This window comes from Myotis daubentonii, chromosome 9 (genome assembly GCF_963259705.1).
Source record: "Myotis daubentonii chromosome 9, mMyoDau2.1, whole genome shotgun sequence".
Lineage (NCBI taxonomy): Eukaryota > Metazoa > Chordata > Mammalia > Chiroptera > Vespertilionidae > Myotis > Myotis daubentonii.
In genome coordinates, this window is record NC_081848.1 from 11,549,838 (window position 1) to 11,564,575 (window position 14,738).

Consider the following 14,738-nt stretch of genomic DNA (forward strand, 5'->3'; position numbering starts at 1 on the left):
TTTCTGCCAGAAGAAATGCTGGCAGAGGACACTGTTCCTTTTCTGAGACCCCTTCCAGAGAGACTGCAGGCAGCATACCTGGATCTCCATCAACCTAACCTGTCTCACACTGTCTGCCCTGCCCTGGTGATTCCCTTTACCTTACCACACTCAACTTGAGGCCCCACCTCCCCATGTCATTTCCAGTGGCTTTTTCATAAATGTGTCCTCTCTTGCCTCACGCTTCAGACACTCCTAAAAAATCTCAAATAAGCAGCATCAGGCCTCTGCACACACTGTACCACTTTCTATGTGTCCCCAGGCCCAGCACTAGCAGTAGCTGGCCTTGGTTCACATGTGCCCTTTCTTGAGGTCCTTCAAGCCAGGCACTAGTAACCATCATTTGCAGACTGTACTGTAGCATGTGCTGGGTGGCCCAAGGAAGGGCAGACACGGTTACTGATTTTAAAGCTCCTGGGAGACCCTAAAGCCAGTGTATTCAGTGAAAAAGCTTCAGACTACATTGGATTATAGCCCTGAACTCCATAAGGGACTCAATCACCAACAGACTTAGTGACCACCAAAGCCTCACTGAAGCAAGTCATAGTCTGTAGGTTCCACTCCTGCACAGCAACTCCTCTGTTCTAGTGGCAGCTGGTCCTCAAAGGGGCAACAAACAGTAATCAAAGCTCAACTATAACTGAACAAGGGTGTACCTGGAGCACCTAGCTTGGGTTACTGTGGAGGCAGTGCCACTGTGTCCTACATGACACCTACTATAGGAGGCCATTCTACTAAGTTCAGCTCTACATAAAACATAAAAACAAACCTAGAGAAGCAGCCAAAATGGGGAAACAAAAGAACAGGTCACAAGTAAAAGTACAGGAGAAATATCCAGAAAAAGAACTAAATAAATGGAGGCAAGCAAACTACCAGATACAGAATTCAAAGCAATGCTGTAGAAACTTAGTGAGTACAAGGAACTTAGTAAGAACTTCAACAGCATGAAAAAAACACACACATAGAAACAGTAAAAAAAAACAAAACAAAAATTAAGCAGAAATTGACACACCAACTGAAATGAAAAATTATTTACAGGGAATCAAAAGTAGAATAGATGAAGCTGAGAATCAAATGAGAAATTTGGAATATGAAAAGGAAAAAAACACCTAATCAGAATAGCAAAAGGAAAATAATTAAATCATTAAATAAATAAATAAAAAATAGGGAGCATCTAGGACAACTTCAAGTGTACCACATTCACATCATGGGTGTTCAGGAAGGAGAAGAGAGACAGCAAGAAATTGAAAACCTATTTGAAAAAATAATGAAAGAAAAATTCACCAACATGATGAAAGAAATTGACATACAAATCCAGGCAGTACAGAGCATCCAAAACAGGAAGAACCCAAAGAGACCACCAAGACACATCATAATTAAAATGACAAAGGTTACAGATAAAAACAGAATCTTAAAATCAGCAAGAGAAAAGCAATCCATTGCCTACAAAGGAGCTCCCATAAGACTGTCAAATGATTTCTCAATAGAAACCTTACAGGCTAGAGTGGATGGGCAAGAAATATCCCAAGTGCTGAAAATCAAAGACTAACTAAGATTACCCTTTCCAGAAAAACTATCATTTAGAATCGAAGGACATATAAAGTGCTTCTTACTTAAGAAAAAGCTAAAGGAGTTCACCACCACCAAACCAGTATTAAGCAAAATATTAAAGGGTCTTCTTTAAGAAGAAGAAGAAAAAAGATAAAAATATCTGAACAATAAAATGACAATAAATACATATTTATCAAAAATTGAATCTAATATAACAGAATAAATGACCAAGCAGAATAGAAACAGACTCATAGATATAGAGAACATTTTGACAGTTTCTAGATGGGAGGGGGGTTAGGGGATGGGTGAAAAAGGTGAAATGATTAGGAAGTACAAACTGGTTGTTACAGAATAGTCATGAGGATGTAAAGTACAGCACAGGGGATATCCTATCTAATAAAAGACAAAAAGGGTAATTAACCATACCTCCGCTACGCTTCCCATTGGCTAATCAGGGCAATATGTAAATTAACTGCCAACAATGATGGCGGTTAATTTGCATTTGAAGGCTCCATGCAGTGGAGCAAAGCCAAACAGCCCCCAAAGCCGCCAAGCAGCAGGCCTCACCGCCCCGGGATCAGTGGAGCCGTGAGGACTCCCAGCACCTGTGTCAAGCGGAGCTGCGAGGCTTCCCAGCACTGGAATCAGCAGAGCCGCAAGGCCTCTGGACACCTATATCAGTGGGGCAGTGAGGCCTCCCAGCACTGGCATCAAGCGGAGCCACAAGGCCTCCTGGCACCAGGATCAACGGAGCTGCGAGGCTTCCCGGGGCCTGGAGCAGCATGACAGGGGGCAGCGCCACAACTACCGATCTGACCTGCTCTGTGTCTGACAGGGGGCAGCACCCCAAACCCCTGATCAACCCTGCTCTGTGTGTGACAGGGGGGAGCTCCCCAACCCCCTGGTCAGCCCTGCCTTGAGCATGACAGGGGGCTGCGCCCCAACCACCTGATCAGCCAGCTCTGTGCATGACAGGGGGCAACACCCCAACTCTACGATTGGTCCTGTTCTGTGAGTGACAGGAGGTGGGGCCCCAATACCCCTCCATCAGCCCTGCTCTGTATGTGACAGGGGTGGTGCCACAACTCCCCCCACCCCCCATCAGCCCTGCCCTGAGCGTGACCGGGGGCGGCACCACAACCTCCTGATCCTCCCTGCTCTGTGTGTGACAGGGGGTGGCATCGCAACCTCCCAATCCGTCCTGCTATGTGCATGACAGGGGCGTCATACCAACTCCCCAATCGGCCCTACTCTGAGCCCGACTAGGGGCTGCACCTTGGGATTGGGCCTCCCCTCTGCCACCCGGGAGCAGGCCTAAGCCAGCAGGTCGTTATCTCCTGAGGGGTCCAGACTGTGAGAGGGCACAAGTGGGGCTGAGGGACACCCCCTTCCCCCGGCGAGTGCACAAATTTTTGTGCACCGGGCCTCTAGTATTTAATAATATTATATTAAATTCTTTTTTTAAATCCCCATCTGAGGATTTTTTTTTTCCATTGCTTTTAGAGAGAGTAGAAGAGGGTGGAGGAGAGGATAAGAGAGAAAGAGAGAAACATCAATGTGAGAGAGACCCATCGGTTAGTTGATTCCCACGTACTCCCTGACCAGGGCCAGAGATGAACCTGCAACCTAGGTACGTGCCCTTGACCAGAATTGAGCCTGCGTTCATTTGGTGCTCAAGCCAATGCTCTAACCACTGAGAAAAACCAGCCAGGGGTCAATGATACTCTAATAACTCTTCATGGTGTCAGATGGGAATGATATTTATTGGGATTATCATTTAGTAAGTTATAGAATGTCTGATAACTGCAGTGTACACCTGAAACCAACATAATATTCTATGTGAACAGTAATGAAAAAATGATTTAAAAAATTTTTAAGTGAGATATTTCAATGAATCCAATCATGTATCCCAGGAATAATGGAAGGATGTATAAATATACTGGGAATTAACGGTAGAGTAAATGATTGCTTGTGCTCCAGACATTTTTATTTTACTTTTAATTTTATTTTCTTGGAAGTCTAATGCAACATTTAATACAGTTATATTTTTACATTTTACTTAAAGACTAGAGGCTCAGTGCATGAATTCGTGCATGGGTGGGGTCCCTAGGCTTGTCCAGTGATCAGGGTCCATATGGAACCTCTAGCCCAGATCAGATCAGGGCTGGGCTGATCGGGGCCTGCAAGCCAGGAGGAGTAACAAGGGGAGAGACCAAGGGAGGTAGGTTGGCCAGGGAGAGGATCTGTGGCAGGTTGGCTGGACAGAAAGAGGGAGGACCCAGCTGGGGGTAGGGACAGCAGGAGGTTAGCCAGCCTCCATAGATGTGGATCAGGGCCAGCCAGGCGGGGGGAGGGACCAGCAAGGGGGAAGCACTGGGAAGGGGGGAGGAAGTGTGGGAGGTTTGCCAGCCAGCCCCATTTGAGGTGATCTGGGTGGAGGGATGGGGGGAGGGACCGGTTGGGGAGAGGGACTGCAGGAGGTTGTCTGGCCACAAGGAAGGACCAGGGGAGGTTGGCTGGCCGCAGGAGGTTCTCTGTGGTAGCACACTGACCACCAGGGTCCAGTTCCTGCATTGAGCATCTGCCCCCTGGTGGTCAGTGTGCATCATAGCGACTGGTTGACCGGTCATTCTGGTCCTTTGATTGTAACGGTTGCTTAGGCTTTTATATATATAGACTAGAGGCCCAGCATGCGAAATTGCTTGGTAGTCCATTGCTCCACCCACCCATGTGTGGCCTGCTCACCTGGCCTCCCCGCCACGCTCCCTGACCCACCCACCCACCCACCGCTATTCAGAGCCTTTGAACTCTCTTAAGTGTCTTTGCGAGGGAGTTTCCAGTCCCACTCCTTTTCCTCTAATGGTTTTCCTGCCCCTCCACCCTTCCCTTATGCTGGTCAGGAGAGACACTTCCTGCTCCCCCTCAAGGGCTAATCAGGGGAAAGAGCCTTTGACCTTGGCTATAAAAGCACCTGTCTAATCGCTGAGCTTAGGTCACCTGGAGTCCAGACACATAAGTTACTGCAAATAAACATTTTGGCGTGTATGTGTGTGAAAGGTTAGGGCTGATATTGAGAGGAAAAAAAACTATTCCTTTAAAATAATGACAACACCTATTTCAAGTATTGTAATGAAAGTATGAAAAAAAACACCTCATATAAAAAGGCTGCAAAAATATTATTTTACTTTGAAGACAGTAATAACTGAAAACAATAGGTTTCTTTCACGCCACATCCTAAAAAGGTAGCTGCTTTTTCATGACTTAAGCTTATACAAAGGTCTTAAAAGACCCCTGACCCTGCCTTCTGAAGATTTTAGGTTAACACATTTGTCTTAAAAGCTGTGAAGTGCCTGATTTTTAAAAACAACCAGCCACACCCCTTCCTCAACCATATAGTCACATCATCCAAGTTATACTTTATAAACAGCCTTGATGTGCTACACACATGCAAAAAGTGGGTAAACAACTTTTCCTTAGAAGTATATATTTAGTAATCACTTAGTTACTTTATTTTATTTTTGTGAAATGAGAAGTGATCAACCAAACCTTTCAAAAAAACACACCAGCTGATCAATATCACCATATGTTTGATTCACAGTACATTTGGGCATAAACACTTCAATTACAGGTTTGTGTTTAGTATCAAAAACCTTTTCTTGTGTGTGTGTTTTTGCTACAGAACCCTTGCTCTGGATTACATTTTAAAAACTGCCTATTACAGATAAAGCACCTTTCCAGGTACACTTCTGAGAAACAGAGGTATTTATGCACACAAAGGTGTGTGCACACCTTTTCATGCACAAATGTCCATATGATGCCTGCGCCGCACTTCCAGCACATGCCCCCTGCGTGTGTGCGGCCGCACACCTGGGTCCCAGCATGAACAGGCTACCCCTCAAAACATGGGAGCCCTGCCGGTTTTCCAAGCGGTATTAACCTGAGTCACTACAAAGACTGTGGTGTGAACATCTCCATCCCCACAGGGCCTGGGACCTGGGGCCACATGGCCCACACCCACCTGAACCTTTCGTCCTGGGGCTCTGCCTGGGGCTCTGCTTGAGAAGGGAGTGGGGGCTGGGCAGCCAGTGCCAGGAGGCGCCTTGGAGTGCCAGTGGGTCTTTCCTTATTTTTAAAAGATTTGCACCACACACACCTAGCCCCCAGTGCCACCTCTGCCTGGGCAAGGGGCTGCCAATGGTTTGCAGGCTGGCCACACCCCTGATTGTGGTGGTGATCCCCGCTGGGGTGCTCCCCTGCCGGCCTGGTCCCTCCTAACTGCCTCCGCTCGGCCCCTGCCACCATGGCTTTTTCCAGAAGGATGTCCAGAAGATGTCTGATCTAATTAGCATATTACCCTTTTATTAGTATAGATAAGTATTTGTCATATTATTCTCTACTCTTCTATATGTATTTAAAATACTCCAGAATATTTTAAGCAAATAAAAAATGATCAAGTTGCAGATAAATAATAGTTTTGAATTACAACCTGGTAGGCCTTGAAAGCAACATTTGCGTAAAAGGGCATAACTGGCGGTCGGCAACAAACCTGTTAGGATTGCTTGGTTAATATTCTTTTGTTGGAAAGGCGTGGTTTGGGCAAAGGAGAAAAGGAAACCAGCCCTATGAAAGGGAATGTCTGATTAGGCTGTTCCCACAGCAGAGAGGGGCAGGTGCGGCAAAGGTTCAGGCTGTCCCACAGGCAAGGATGTCTGTGTGTATGGGATGCCAAAGGACACCTGTCACACCTGAAACAATTTGCTAACACTCACAATTGTGGAGCTCAGGAGAATCACTGTTTTTAAAACTATTATTTCCCTGGCATATAAAATATACATACATATCAATATCCATGCACTCTTCTGAGCTTCCCCTGCCCTCCACTTAATATTTGGCTATGGCCTTCTTTTCATTCATCTTCTCATGTCAACAAATTGGATGTACAGACCTAATTTTTAATGGCTACGGTGTTATGCCTGACTGTTTGACATTACCATGGTTTACCTCACTAACCCTTTATTGTGGGGCAGATTGTTTCTGGTTTCCCCTGGCATCAACAACTACAGTGAACATAATTGTTTATTTGACTGTTTACTTAGGACACATTCACAGACATGGAACTCCTGGCCCAAAGCTAATTCACTTGAATTGTGATCCATATTTCTAAACTGACTTTCTAGGAAGTGCTTCTGTTTATTTAGTCCATTGGTTTTATGTCAGATTACACCCCCACAAACGGGTTAAGAGAAAACTATCCAATTGGGCAAATTGCAAACTCTTGCTGAACTTGAGCGGCCTCTGGGCTGGACCTGGAAGATCCAGGCTGGAAGGTGAAGTCCAGGGAAGCGCAGGTGGCTGGTCGAGGGCCCTGTGTGGGTGCGGGCGTGTGAGTGTGTGTCCCTCGGGTCCATGCTCATGCACACACCCACACGCCCTCACTCCCGTTCTGCACCCTTGGTCACCAGGAACCTCCCTGAGCTCGGATGCATCCAGTCCCAACATCAGGCACGTCCGAGAAAGTTTCCCCAGACTGACTCCCACCCGCACCCACTAGAGGCAGGGCCAGGAGGATTGGGCTGTAGGGTGAAGTCCAGGGAGGCGCGGGTGGCACAGCCAAGGGCCCTGTGTGGGTGCGGGCATGTGAGTGTGTGTCGCTTGGGTCCATGCTCATGCACACACCCACACGCCCACACTCCCACTCTGCACCCTCGGCCACCAGGAGCCTCACGAAGTTCAGCCTGCTCGCCAGTCCCCACGCACTTGGTTGAGCTTAAGGTCCTTACGGACCCTTGCTCTTTATATAAATAGATAATTCTGTAATATTTCTTCACAATAAGGCCATATATATATATATATATATATATATATATACACACACACATACATATATATATGTATGTGTATATATATATATATATATATATATATATATATATATATAGTTTCCAAAAAATGTATATACACACTTTAAATAATTATAAAGGGAACTAGAAGCCCGGTGCACAAAAATTTGTGCACTCGGGGTTGGGAGAGGAGGTCCCTCAGCCTGGCCTGTGCCCTCTCACAGTCTGGGACCCATCAGGAGATAAGGACCTGCTGGTTTAGGCCTGCTCCCGGGTGGCAGAGGGCAGGCCTAATCTTAGGTGTAACCCCTGGTCGGGCTCAGAGCAGGGCCCATTGGGGAGTTGAGGGCCCCGCCTCCTGTCATGCACAGAGCAGGGCGGATTGGGAGGTTGCCATGCCACCCTCAGTCATGCTCAGGGTAGGGCCGATTGGGGGGTTGGGGCACCACCCCCTGTCACACTCAAGGCAGGGTCCATAGGGAGGTTGCAGCGCCACTCCTGTCATGCACAGAGCAGGGCCGATCAGAGGGTTGGGGCTCCGCACCCTGTCACACTGATCCCGGTGCTGGGAAGCCTTGCTGCTTTGCTGATCCCAGGGCCAGGACGCCTCTCGGCTCCCCTGATCCCTGGCCCGGAGGCCTCTCGGCTCCGCTGATCACCGGGGCGGGAGGCCTCTCTGCTCCGCTGATCGTGGGGCCTCCGACTCCGCTGATCACCGGGCCAGGAGGCCTCTGGACTCCGCTGATCACCGGGGCTGGGAGGCCTATGGACTCCGCTGATCACCGGGCCGGGAGGCCTCTGGACTCCGCTGATCACCGGGGCTGGGAGGCCTCTCTGCTGATCACCGGGGCTGGGAGGCCTCTCGGCTGATCACGGGGCCGGGAGGCCTCTGGACTCCGCTGATCACTGGGCCGGGAGGCCTCTGGACTCCGCTGATCACCAGGGCCGGGAGGCCTCTGGACTCCGCTGATCACCGGGGCTGGGAGGCCTCTCGGCTGATCACGGGGCCGGGAGGCCTCTGGACTCCGCTAATCACCGGGGCCGGGAGGCCTCTCGGCTCCGCTGATCACCGGGGCCGGGAGGCCTCTCGGCTCCGCTGATCACCGGGGCCGGGAGGCCTCTCTGCTCCGCTGATCGTGGGGCCTCCGACTCCGCTGATCACCGGGCCAGGAGGCCTCTGGACTCCGCTGATCACCGGGGCTGGGAGGCCTATGGACTCCGCTGATCACCGGGCCGGGAGGCCTCTGGACTCCGCTGATCACCGGGGCTGGGAGGCCTCTCTGCTGATCACCGGGGCTGGGAGGCTTCTCGGCTGATCACGGGGCCGGGAGGCCTCTGGACTCCGCTGATCACTGGGCCGGGAGGCCTCTGGACTCCGCTGATCACCGGGGCTGGGAGGCCTCTCGGCTGATCACGGGGCCGGGAGGCCTCTGGACTCCGCTAATCACCGGGGCCGGGAGGCCTCTCGGCTCCGCTGATCACCGGGGCCGGGAGGCCTCTCGGCTCCGCTGATCACCGGGGCCGGGAGGCCTCTCGGCTCCGCTGATCGCGGGGCCTCCGACTCCGCTGATCACCGGGGCTGGGAGGCCTCTCGGATCCGCTGTTCACCAGGGCCGGGAGGCCTCTCGGCTCCGCTGATCACCGGGGCCGGGAGGCCTCTCGGCTCCGCTGATCACCGGGGTCGGGAGGCCTCTCGGCTGATCACCGGGCCAGGAGGCCTCTGGACTCCGCTGATCACCGGGGCTGGGAGGCCTATGGACTCCGCTGATCACCGGGCCGGGAGGCATCTGGACTCCGCTGATCACGGGGCTGGGAGGCCTCTCGGCTGATCACGGGGGCTGGGAGGCCTCTCGGCTGATCACGGGGCCGGGAGGCCTCTGGACTCCGCTGATCACCGGGGCAGGAGGCCTCTTGGCTCCGCTGATCCCAGGCCCTGAGGCCTCTCTGCCCTGCTGCTTCAGGGCTGTTTGGCTTCGCTCTGCTTGGAGCCTGAGTATGCAAATTAACCGCCATCTTTTAGCTTCTATAATTGAAACATTGTATCTTTTGGAGTTGTTGCTTCAGGAGCTCAGAGCCCCGCAGCTGCGGGGATCCTTGACTTTCTCCATCGCTGGGGCAACCAACCCTCCTATTCTCAGCTGCCTGGCTGCCAGCCGCCATCTTGGCTGACAGTTAATTTGCATATCTCGCTGATTAGCCAATGAAAAAGGTATCGGTTGTACGCCAATTACCATTTTTCTCTTTTATTAGTATAGGATGTTTATTAAAATACATTTCATTTTCAAAATTGAGTTATCAGGCCTTAATATATATTTTGGGGGGGATACCCTGTATTTTCTCATATTGTTTTTGCTCTATTCTTATGTATTATTAAGCTTTTATTGGGTACATGTTGTTTAATTCAGGAATTGCTTTTCTTCCTTTTTATCTAAGGTTTAATTTTAAATCACTAATGAATACAAATATTATTAAATTCTTTCTTAAACATCTTAAAATATAGTTTTTTTCTTTAATCTCTTAATTTGGGTAATGTAAGCATAAATATTTCTGTTATTCAACTATAACTAAATTCCAGAGCAAATACTGGCTAAAAATTATTATTATTATAAAAATGTGGCTGGATTTGTTTTGGTAACACCTTATTTAGAGTGTTTACATCAATGTTCCTGCGAATCAACCTGTTTTTCTAACTTTTCCTCTGATTCTCTACTTTGTAGCAGTTTGTACTAGCCCCATAAAAGAATTTAAAGAGATTACTTCTATTTTTATTATATGGAAGTATTTATATAAAGTTAAGCTCAGCACTTTCTTAGAGGTTTTGTAAGATATTTATCTATGTATGTATGTATTTATTATTTATGTCTGTTAACTTCTTTGCAAGTAGATATAACAAAATATAATCTGTTTAATGTTTATTGATACATTTGGCTTTTTATTTCTTCATGGATTAATATTTTGATTTATCTTTTCTAGAATTTCATCTATATAATGTATGGCAGACAATTTTATAATTTTACTGTATTTATGTTTATTTGTACTTATGGTTCATTTTTATCTCCTATATTGTGTTTCTTCTAACTCTTATTTTTCATACTCAATCTTACTGAATGTCTGCTATTAGTATTTTTTAAAGACCAGCTTTTGCTTTTCTTGATCTGCTCAATTTTTTTATTTCATGACATCTCATTGATTTTTGTGTTTTAATATCTATTTTCATTTTCCTATCTCATTATTGGTTCAGTATTTTCTGAATTCTCAAGATTAATGCTTAGTTCATTTTTTCTTTCTTGTTTTTATATGTTTATGTTTGTATGTAACTAGTATATGAATATTAAATATTAATATATATGTGCATGTGTGTGTGTTGTTTCCAACTGTGTGGAGATGTGTGAAAATCTTTATGTTATTGGATTTTTAATATTATCACACAGTAGAAGAATAAATTCGCAATAGTATGTGCTTTTGGATCTTTGTCATGTGTCTCATGTTTCTACACAGACATCCAAGTCCAGAAATATAAACATTATGAATCTTTGTAGTGTAAGTTAAACATTACAATTCAAAATTCAGTTAAACCTTACAATTCAGAACTCTTATAGCTTCTGTTTTTCATGGCTTTGCAGAGACAACACAGAACAGTGGTCAATAACTCGGATTATAGAGAAAGTCAAATTGAGTTCAAATCATAGTATATCCACCTACTAACTGAGTGACATTTGGAAAGTCATTTAAACTCTATATACTTTTGCTTTATTTTAGGTAGAACAGAGATATTGATAGTAATTACTTTATAGGGTTGCTGTGATGGTTCAATTGATTTCTTATATATAAAATTCTTTACAGTACTCAAATTTATTAAAATAATATGAATATAGAGTTCATATTATTTTAATATTAAATATTGTAATTAATAATCCTATCTAATAAAAGAGAAACATGGTAATTGGCGTACGACCGATACCCTTTTCATTGGCTAATCAGCGAGATATGCAAATTAACTGTCAGCCAAGATGGCGGCAGGCAGCCAGGCAGCTTGAAACTAACATGAGGCTTGGTTGCCTCAGTGACGGAGGAAACCAACGTTCCCCGCCTGCCGCTGCCTCTGAGCTGGCAGTTTAAGAAACTCTGTAACAAATACGCCCAACTTCAGCCAGCAGATTTGCAACATTGTAAGCAAAGGCCAGAAACCTACTTTCAGCCTAGGCCTAAGAGCTGGAGCCAAGCCTCAAGCTAAAGCTGGCACAGAATTTAAAAAAAAAAAAAAAAAAAAAAAGGAAAAAAGGAGCGTTTGGGAGTTCAGTCACCCCCAGCCTGAAAACAGCCCTCAGCCCCTCACCCAGACTGGCCAGGCACCCCAGTGGGGACCCCCACCCTGATCCAGGACACCCTTCAGGGCAAACCAGCTGGCCCCACCCGTGCACCAGGCCTCTACCCTATATAGTAAAAGGGTAATATGCCTCCCGGCACCGGGATCAGCGTGACAGGGGGCAGCGCCCAAACCCCCTGATCGCCCTGCGGCTCTGTGTGTGACAGGGGGCGGGGCCACAACCTCCCTATCCACCCTGCTCTGTGCCTGATAGGGGGGAGCTCCCCCCCCGACGGGCCCTGCTCTGTGTGTGACGGGGTAGAGCCATAACCTCCCCATCAGCCCTGCCCTGAGTGTGAGAGTGGCGGCCCCCCAACCCCCTGATCCGCCCTGCTCTGTGGGTGATAGAGGGCAGCACCCCAAACCCCTGATGGGCCCTGCTCTGTGCGTGACAGGGTACAGAGCCCCAACCCCCCTGATTGGCCCTGCTCTGTGTGTGACAGGGGGTTGCTCCACAACCTCCCCATCGACCCTGCCTTGAGTGTGACAGGGGGCAGCACTCCAACTCCCCAATCAGCCCTGCTCTGAGCCCGACCAGGGGCTGCACCTAGGGATTGGGCCTGCCCTCTGCCACCCGGGAGCAGGCCTAAGCCAGCAGGTCGTTATCTCCCGAGGGGTCCCAGACTGCTAGAGGGCACAGGCCAGGCTGAGGGACCCCCCCTCCCCCCCCCCCCGAGTGCACAAATTTTTGTGCACCGGGCCTCTAGTTGTGTTAATAAATATAGACAGTTATGATTATATTTGAAACCGAGAACATCTTATTTTAAGTCAATTCAGCTATGCACTCAAATATTTCATTAACATTCTATGTGTATATAACAGAAGTAGTACATATCCTCACTTAGTAGTTCTGATAGTCATGGTGCCAAAATTTCCTCAACTAATATTCACCTTTCCAGACATTTTAATATTCTCTCTCCCATTGCTGACACTCCCCACTCTCTTTCTGTTTTTTATCTGAAGATATTTGTGTTCGTATACAAATACAGTTAGGTCATCCCATCTTGAACAAAATGCCAAATTATTATAGACAATATCCAAGAGCTTCTTAGAATAAAATTTCCTAAAGTTTGGAAATATGAAAATATCTGGAAAGAAAACAACAAGAAAGTGAATTAACTGATAGAAAGACACATGGGAATAATATGCTAAAATAATAGTTTACTGATGAAAAATATTATCTGAATCTATGATGTTGGTTAAATATTAAATTAGAAAACTTCTCTGAAACATACCTGGTTCTAGACCGTGGGTTTGATGAGTATACAACTGAGGAGCTGACCAATTTACAGTTCTTGTGTTCCATCTAGGCACCATCCCCTTTCACCCCACTGCTGAGGGAAAGTCTGGGCCAGCTGTCTTCACTCAGTGAAATGCAGGTATCATATGAATCCTAAGCTAGGAAACCCAGTTAGCTTACTCCACTTCATTTCCATTCACCCACCATTTTAACTGAAATTCTAGTCTCTAATTCTAGTAAAGGACCCAAAGACACAGTTTATGTGTTTTGATTTTTATTTAAGTACAAATGGTTAAATAGGTGTGCCATACTGGTAAAGGTGCTTCTAGAAGTTGGTAAAGAAGGGCAGGACGGCCTGTAATTCCCTGAAGAAGGAAAAAACAAAAACAAAACACAAAATACAGAAGGTGAGGACAGTAATTCCCAGAAGCCTTCAATCCACCCTTACCATCTTTCCTCTTTCATCCTCTTCCATGTGCTTTTGCCACTTCCTGTGACTTCTGTGACCGTTACAGTATATTCACCAAAAGCACACAGGGTGATCTTTGTAAACTTGAGGTAGTTCTCATTTCGCTGTTCACAAGCACTCAAAGGGCTTCCTATCTCACTCAGGATTAAAACTTTAGAACGTTTAGTATGTGATCACCAAAGCCCAGGTGACCAGACTCATCACCATTTTCTGAATTTGTCTCTGCCATTTCCCCCAGCCCACTGCCTTTGGGCAGTTCTTTAAAGATGTTAAGCACAGTTCTGCCTCAGGAGATTGTGCTTGCTAGTCCCAGGGGTGCTAGAACATTGTTCTGCAGAGAATCATAAGGTTCACTGCCCGACTCTGCCCACTCTCTGCTCTGACTTATTTTATCACTTCAAAGGAGCCTTTCTTAAATAATCTATCTATTATAGTACAACACCAATCTCTCTCATCTTTTTAACCTCCTTTATTTTTCTTCTTAGCTCTTATCACTATCTGACATATATTTACTTGTCTGTGTATTTAGAGTCTGTCTCCACTGACTAGAGTATGAGCTTTCTGAAGCAAAAGCTTTCCATTTATTTTGTTTACTGGTATATTCCAACACTCTAGAGCAGAACATGGAAAATAGTAAGTGCTTGATAAATATTAGTCAAAGAGTTCAACCTCTAATTTGGTTATCTTATACTAATTAGGCAATGAGAGCTACTCTAATGAACTACCTATGCAATTATCCACCAGGGAATCACAAACCAGGAGTACAAGATGGTGGGTAAAGATTTAAAGTAGTGAGATAAACTTTACTATAAAATATAATTTCAATTATGCTGTTTAAAGAAAGATTAACAATACACTTACAATACAATGTGATATTAAGCTGTTATGAGTGAGTAAAGTAATAGCTGGATCTAAATTCATTGGACCCATTCTAAAATATATTTACCCAAAACAATAAATGTATGTTAACATCAGTGCTTGAAAGAGTTTCAGAGCAGTACTTAAGGATATGAGTGCAGACTCTGCAATCTACATTGAGAGAACAGTCAGAGAGCCAGAATGTGCATCAACATATGAATTACAGTCCAGGGTATATTTTATGCTGTCTTGGTAACAGGAGCTCAAGGTCAGTAATGTGATATCTGCACTTAAAGGACTAATATCCTGCTTCCTTCACAGTCATCTCCTCTGTTTTCTGTTTTGATTTGTTTTTATTGTTGTTGTGTGTTTTTT

General features: G+C 46.2%; 1 protein-coding gene across 1 annotated transcript in view; it reads right to left on the reverse strand.

Moving 5' to 3' along the window:
• Positions 1–13,293: 13,293 nt before the first annotated feature.
• Positions 13,294–14,738, reverse strand: part of LOC132241716 (caspase-1-like) — a 33,474-nt gene continuing 32,029 nt past the window's right edge. Inside the window, exon 17 of the mRNA XM_059710636.1 lies at positions 13,294–13,401. The gene's annotated coding sequence lies outside the window, so the exon portion shown is untranslated. The remainder of the gene's footprint in view (positions 13,402–14,738) is intronic.